We start from the raw sequence: 6,548 nt of genomic DNA, 5'->3' as shown, positions 1-6,548 counted from the left end.
GCGCGTGCGCGTGTGTGCGCGCGCGTGTATGTGTCAGACTCCCGGGGCTGTGTGTGTGTGTCACAGACTTTCCTTCCGGGGCTGTGTGTGTGTGTCACAGACTTTCCTCCCGGGGCTGTTGTGTGTGTGTCACAGACTTTCCTCCCGGGGCTGGCTTTAGACCCTGATCCACAGTAGCTATGGTTCCAGGCTTGAGCCACTTTTGTGTGTTTGTTTTCTTTTGTGCCAATCCTGGGCCTTCAGCTCGGCCTGGGCACCGTCCCTGGGCTCCTTTCGCCCAGGTAAGTGCTCTGCCACTTGAGCTACAGCGCCACTTCTGGCTTTTTCTATAAAACAGAGCTAGCATTAATAGTTAAATTGTATAGCAGTTATTAACAGAAGTGTCCATGAACATGAAACCATCTCTATGCAGTTCTTTATGTTGTTTATACAGATACTTGATAGCACATATATATTAGTGTGTTTGTTCATGTATGCATATGATTTTTGTTGTTTTCATTAGCTGTAGTGAACATCACCTTTAAGGCTGGGCTGTGTCTCCTGTGTCTGTCTTAGGATGGCCTTGTTCAGTAGAAATATGAGAACACCCATAATTTAAATTTTTTAATAGCAACATTAAGAAATTAGATGAAGTTAAACATGAGATATTCCTCATTTATTTATCCGAAATATGATAGAGACAGAATTGCAAAAGTTTCTTGGCCTCACCACATTTCAATCACTGTGTAGTCACAAGTTACCAGTGTTATTATATTAGGCAGAATTAGTCTACCATCTGTGATTGAGTCAATTTTATTTATTTATTTTTTGTTAGTTGTGGGTCTTGGCCTGGGCTCTGTCCCTGAGCTCAAGGTGAGCACTCTACTACTTGAGCCACTGTGCCACTACTGGTTATCTGGTTTATTGGAGGTAAAAGTCTCATGGACTTTCCTGCCCTGGCTGGCTTTGAACTGTGATCCTCAGATCTCAGCCTCCTGAATAGCTAGGATTACAGGCGTGAGCCACCACCTGAGTCCTAACCAGTTTTAAAATGATGGAGTGAATGAACTGCACTAAGCCATTAAAGGGAATTATTATGTAGTTCTATTGCAGTAACATTGATTGACCTGAGAGATATGTATGTGTACACTACCTTGTCTTTGTCTAGGCATCCTGTGAAGGGTACCTGGGCTGATCCTATGACTTGTGAACAGCATTGCAGTGAATCTGAGTGTGTAAATATCTTAACTGTATCCTGCCTTTGGTTCCTTTGGTTCCTTAGCTATATCTCAGAGGATACTGTAAGGTCCACTCCTGGATGGCGAGCAGACTCCATCCTCCTCGCAGCAAAGTCTCCACCCAGTACCTGTGTTACCTAGGCAACTGGGACACCTGGAAGAGGTCACATCTGAATTTGATATGGCCACACCTTTCCCCACCCATACCCTACATAAGGGCTAGCCCAGGCCCAGACTCTCCCTTTTTTTCTCTCTCTGTTCGTTTCTAGCTCTTGCTGCTCTTTTCTTGCTCTCTTGCTCTCTCTCTTTCCCAGCCACGTGGAGTGCCAACCTTGCCTGGTCCCAGCAGGTCTACCCCTTACCTGAATACCACGTGAGTGCTACTGTTCTTACCCCTCTCTCTGCTCTTTTCTCTCTCTTTCCTCTCTTCCCAGCTCTCTCTCTCATTCCCAGGCCTTTCCCAGCCACGAGGAGTGCCAACCTGGCCTGGTCCCAGCAGGTCTACTGAATAAACCCCTTACCCGAATACCACGTGCGTGGTGCGGTTCTTACTCACCTACCTCTTTTTAAAAACCTAACATAAATGGTGCCGTGACTCGGATAAAGGCTTAAAGTCAGGATAGCTGGGATTTCTCTGTTTTTTTTCCCTCGTTTTTCTTTTTTTTTTTTTTGTTCTTCCCTTTTTGCTCTGAGGAATACCCGCAGTTCTGACGGCCTTTTGCGAACCAGTCTGTCTGCGGCAGAATCAATGCATCGATACCATTGCTGCCTTCACATCCACGTCCACACTTCTCTATTCTGGCCCTGGTAATGGAGGCCCAACCAGCTGATATGCTTTGTTAGCAAAGATGTCTAAACGTTGTCGAAGTTTTGCCTTTTTTGTTTTGTGTTGTGTATTCTACTACTGACTACGTGGTTCTAAAATACTGGGCATATCTATGCTAAAATTTTCATCACATCTAATGAGTTTTGTCATTTCAGAATATTTGTTGGCAATTCTTGATAAGAACCAGGTAAGCTCTACTTATTCTACTTGATCTCCTTGTTGCTTTAATTGGAAATAATAAAGGGCTTTTGTGGCAAAGATTTCAGTTCAAAGCCAGCTCGGGCTAAAAAATCCCTAAGACTCCGTCTCCCAGCTAAACTCTGCAAGTGGTACTATAACTCAAAGTGGTTCAGTGCTAGCCTTGAGCAGAAGTGCTCAGGGACAGTGCCCAGGCCTTGAGTTCAAACCTCCTTGAATACTAGTGGTACTATAACTCAAAGTGGTTCAGTGCTAGCCTTGAGCGGAAGCGCTCAGGGACAGTGCCCAGGCCTTGAGTTCAAATCTTGAATACCAACTGGGACAAGCCATCCCAGCAACGAGCACCTAGACTCAGCCAGTCTGGGGAACAAGGGAACGTGGAAAGGAGTAAGAGGAGATGATGTCACATCAGCTACTTTGTGCCTGCCCTTTCAAAATTAACCTGAGCCGGGAGGTCAGTAGAAGTAAGAAGCCTACCCAGCCAATGTCTATACCTGTCTACCTATTAACTGAACAGGAATTTATATTCTTGCCTTTGTCACCTGACTTCTCTACCTAGTCGCCAGATGTCAGAAGTAACTAGGGACATTTCTACCAACATTTTCAGCCCCAAGTCCTTCCTCTTGCCATTTATTTGCTCTCTAGTATTTTTTTTCCAGCCCCTCAATGCTCATGAGACTTCTCCAGATTTCATCTAAGGACTCACACAACCAAGGGACAGCTGCTGTTCACTGCCTTCTCTGGGAGGAGACCAAATTCCAGCCTTTTACCCCTATTGTCGACGCCCCTTGTCAGCAGGAAGTAGCCAGAGAGAATCCTCGCCCTATTTCATGATTATTAAAAGGCTGGAATGTAAGGTCCACTCCTGGATGGCGAGCAGACTCCACCCTCCTCGCAGCAAAGTCTCCACCCAGTACCTGCGTTACCTAGGCAACTGGGACATCTGGAAGAGGTCACATCTGAATTTGATATGGCCACACCTTTCCCCACCCATACCCTACATAAGGGCTAGCCCAGGCCCAGACTCTCCCTTTTTTCTCTCTCTGTTCGTTTCTAGCTCTTGCTGCTCTTTTCTTGCTCTCTTGCTCTCTCTCTTTCCCAGCCACGTGGAGTGCCAACCTTGCCTGGTCCCAGCAGGTCTACCCCTTACCTGAATACCACGTGAGTGCTACTGTTCTTACCCCTCTCTCTGCTCTTTTCTCTCTCTTTCCTCTCTTCCCAGCTCTCTCTCATTCCCAGGCCTTTCCCAGCCACGTGGAGTGCCACCCTTGCCTGGTCCAAGCAGGTCTACTGAATAAACCTACCCCTTATCTGAATACCACATGCGTGCTGGTGCAGTTCTTACTCGGCTACCTCTTTTTAAAAACCTAACACATACAAATGTCACTTTTCTTTTCTTCTTTATTTTTGGTTATGGGTCTTGAACTCTGGACCTGTGCGCTGTCCCTCAGCTCTTCAGCTCAAGGCTTGTGCTCTACCACTAGAGCCAGAGCACAACTTGCAGATTTTTCTGTTTATGTGTTGCTGAAAATCAAACCCAGGGCCTCATGCATGCAAGGCAAGCACTCTAGCACTGAGCCACCTTACTAGCCCCGAATGTCACTTTTCTTCTCTAAGAGACATTGATGATAACAGAGGATTAAGGAATGTATGTTAAACATGTATAGGCATTGAAGCTTTATGTACACAAATGATCAGAATAAAATGATCAAAACAAGATATTTTGAATCACTCAATGTTTTTCTTTTGTATATGACTCTACTCTTTTCATTTTATTCTGTTTACATGTAGTTGTTTTCAAAATATGTATCTTGGTTACAAATCATTTCACCAGATCTTAAGTAATAAGTTTATATTGATATTGTATTAAATGCTGCACAGGTGAATAATAACATTATAATTTATATCTATAAATTGTAAAATTGATAGAAATAGCTGTTTATACATTTATAGAACTAAGAATAAGTATACAATTATATAAATTCATATAAACTATAAATGTTTATAAAATAATGTATTTAATTATATAAGTTGTCCCTTTTCTCCCTACTTGAGCTGCCAGTTCATGTGATCTTTCTTCTTTGTGTGCAGTAGAGCCATCTACTAGATTTAAATAAATAAGCAGGGTTTTGTGAAGGCTGCTTCATGAGCTGGCATGAAATTATAATAGCAAAAGCCAAAGATACATATGCAATTTCCTTAATGTACTAAGGAATACCTAAGCCTTTCTTAGGTATTCAATTTCAATTGACCAGAAAGATAATATGAAGAACTCCCCAGTATCTTACAAAGTTTGTGATTCAATATCCTATCATGAAAAGGTTCAGAAAATCAAATACAAGCCCAAACCACAAGATATATTTTTGAATATTTGGTAGTATAGGGACTACCAATATCCCTATTCCAGCTAAATTTGTGATTGGATTATGGTATTTAGTCCTTTTCAAGTTTTCATTAGAACAATGGATTCCAGAAAATGATACAGTGATATCATTACTATAGTTAAAGCAGGAGGAGAATGCTTCAAAATTGAAAGTTAAAAGACTGGGGGAATATGGTGTCATCAGTAGCAGAACTGATTTTGCATCTTTCCAAACAAGGAAACAAGACAGATAGAAAAACCAAAATTCTATGAATGACATTAAAAACATAGCTTTGGTGAGAGTTAGGTTTTTTTTAAAGAGGTAGTGTTGGAGACCCGAAACCTGCCTGAGAATGCTCTGGCCTCTTTCAAACACCTAATTGACAAGTAGCCGTTCTTGGAAATTCCAAGGTGCATATTTAGATAATATTTGGCTAACCATAAATATTCCTTTAGCCCTAAGTAAACTACATTTGGCTAAACATAAAACTTCTCTTATCTCCAGCCCTAAGCAAGTGGCGCCCAACGTGGGGCCCGAGACGCGGTGACCTACCGGACAGCGGACAAACAAGGAGCTCCTGACGCGAGGTAGAGACGGCCGGACTGCATCGCTCGTGCACCGGAAAGGTCTCGGGGTAAGCATTGCTGTCAACTGACCATGGGAAGTAGTCTGTCTAAAGGAGGTCTTTTCATTAAGGAAATGAAAAATAGTATCAGGGAGAGAGGAATTAGAGTTAAGAAAAAGGACTTGCATAAATTTTTTTTGTTTTGTGGAAGAAAAATGTCCATGGTTAGTGTTACATGGTCCAGGAATTCACCCTCTTACCTGGAATAAGGTAGGAAGGGACATTAACAAACTCCTCAGAGACGGAGAAGAGGTTCCTGAAGCCTTTTTTAGTTTTTATGGGGTCATCAGGGACATCTTAAAAGATGTGGAGGGAGATGGACGATTTTCCCATCTCTTAGCCCTTGCGGATGACCTCTTTACTTGTCCCCCGGCAGAACATGAACCTTGCTCCAAGGTCAGTTCGCCAATCGCCCCTTTAAAAAATGAAACTAATTTGGAAAAGGGGACACCAGGCCTGGATGAGGCTGCCACTGGCGCGGCTTCGCCCTCCCCATCCCTTATTGATGAGCCTATCCCCACTAAGTTGGCCCCCCCTTTATTGAGGCCACCTCCTCCAAATAAATCATCAAAAAATAAGGCACTCTATCCTGTAATTCATCAAAATGTCCCTGACGATGATTGGCTTGACCCCTCACAGCAGGCCAGCCTCGAGACGGAGGCTGCCAGATATGAGGAAGAAAAACACGGGTCCCGCCCTCAATATCAGTCCCAAGCTTTTATAGCAGACCGGGAATATCCCAGACAACTCCACTGGCCCTCTCCACCTCCATATGGGCCATGTACCCCCAATGTTCCAAGCGCCCCCCCCAATAATTTAGTTCCTCTTACCCAGATTCCAGGGGTAGAAGGACTCTTAAAAACTAAAGACTCCCTGTTAAGACAGGTCTCCTCTTTAAAAGATGTCCTTTCCATAAAAAGGGAATTAAGAGATCTCACCCAACAAATACCGGAATTACAGACTGACCTTACAGGAGAAGCTGGCTTTGTTTTGCCTCGTGTGGGTTCCTTACCCAGAGCACAGGCCAGGCCAAGGATAAGTAAAAGTAGCAAGACACCAACTTCAGTGTCACTCTCTTTTCCAGTAATGACCCGTTCTGGTACTCAGGGAAATCAGGTAGACACCACCCAAGGTGATAACTCAGAGGATGAAGATGCTGAACAAGGGACCTCAGCCTCTGAGGGAGAGGGGGAGGAATTAGAGCAGGAACGAGGGGGAGGTACTGTGGGCCAGGCCATATATAAAAAATTAAAAATTAAACACCTAAAAGACTTACATTCAGCAGTAAAAAATTATGGTATTAATGCACCCTTCACCCT

The 6,548-nt window shown here is 43.6% G+C and overlaps 1 long non-coding RNA gene across 1 annotated transcript in view; it reads left to right on the top strand.

Annotated features, from left to right (window-relative positions):
- The first annotated feature begins 57 nt into the window (after window positions 1-57).
- LOC138804961 (uncharacterized) overlaps window positions 58-6,548 on the top strand; it is a 39,337-nt gene continuing 32,846 nt past the window's right edge. The window contains exons 1-2 of the long non-coding RNA XR_011365389.1: window positions 58-3,402; window positions 5,109-5,238. This is a non-coding gene — a long non-coding RNA (uncharacterized lncRNA). The remainder of the gene's footprint in view (window positions 3,403-5,108; window positions 5,239-6,548) is intronic.

Source organism: Dipodomys merriami, unplaced genomic scaffold (assembly GCF_024711535.1).
Source record: "Dipodomys merriami isolate MVZ:Mamm:240054 unplaced genomic scaffold, mDipMer1.0.p SCAF_38, whole genome shotgun sequence".
Taxonomy (NCBI): domain Eukaryota; kingdom Metazoa; phylum Chordata; class Mammalia; order Rodentia; family Heteromyidae; genus Dipodomys; species Dipodomys merriami.
This window is presented reverse-complemented; position numbering and strand designations above follow the sequence as displayed.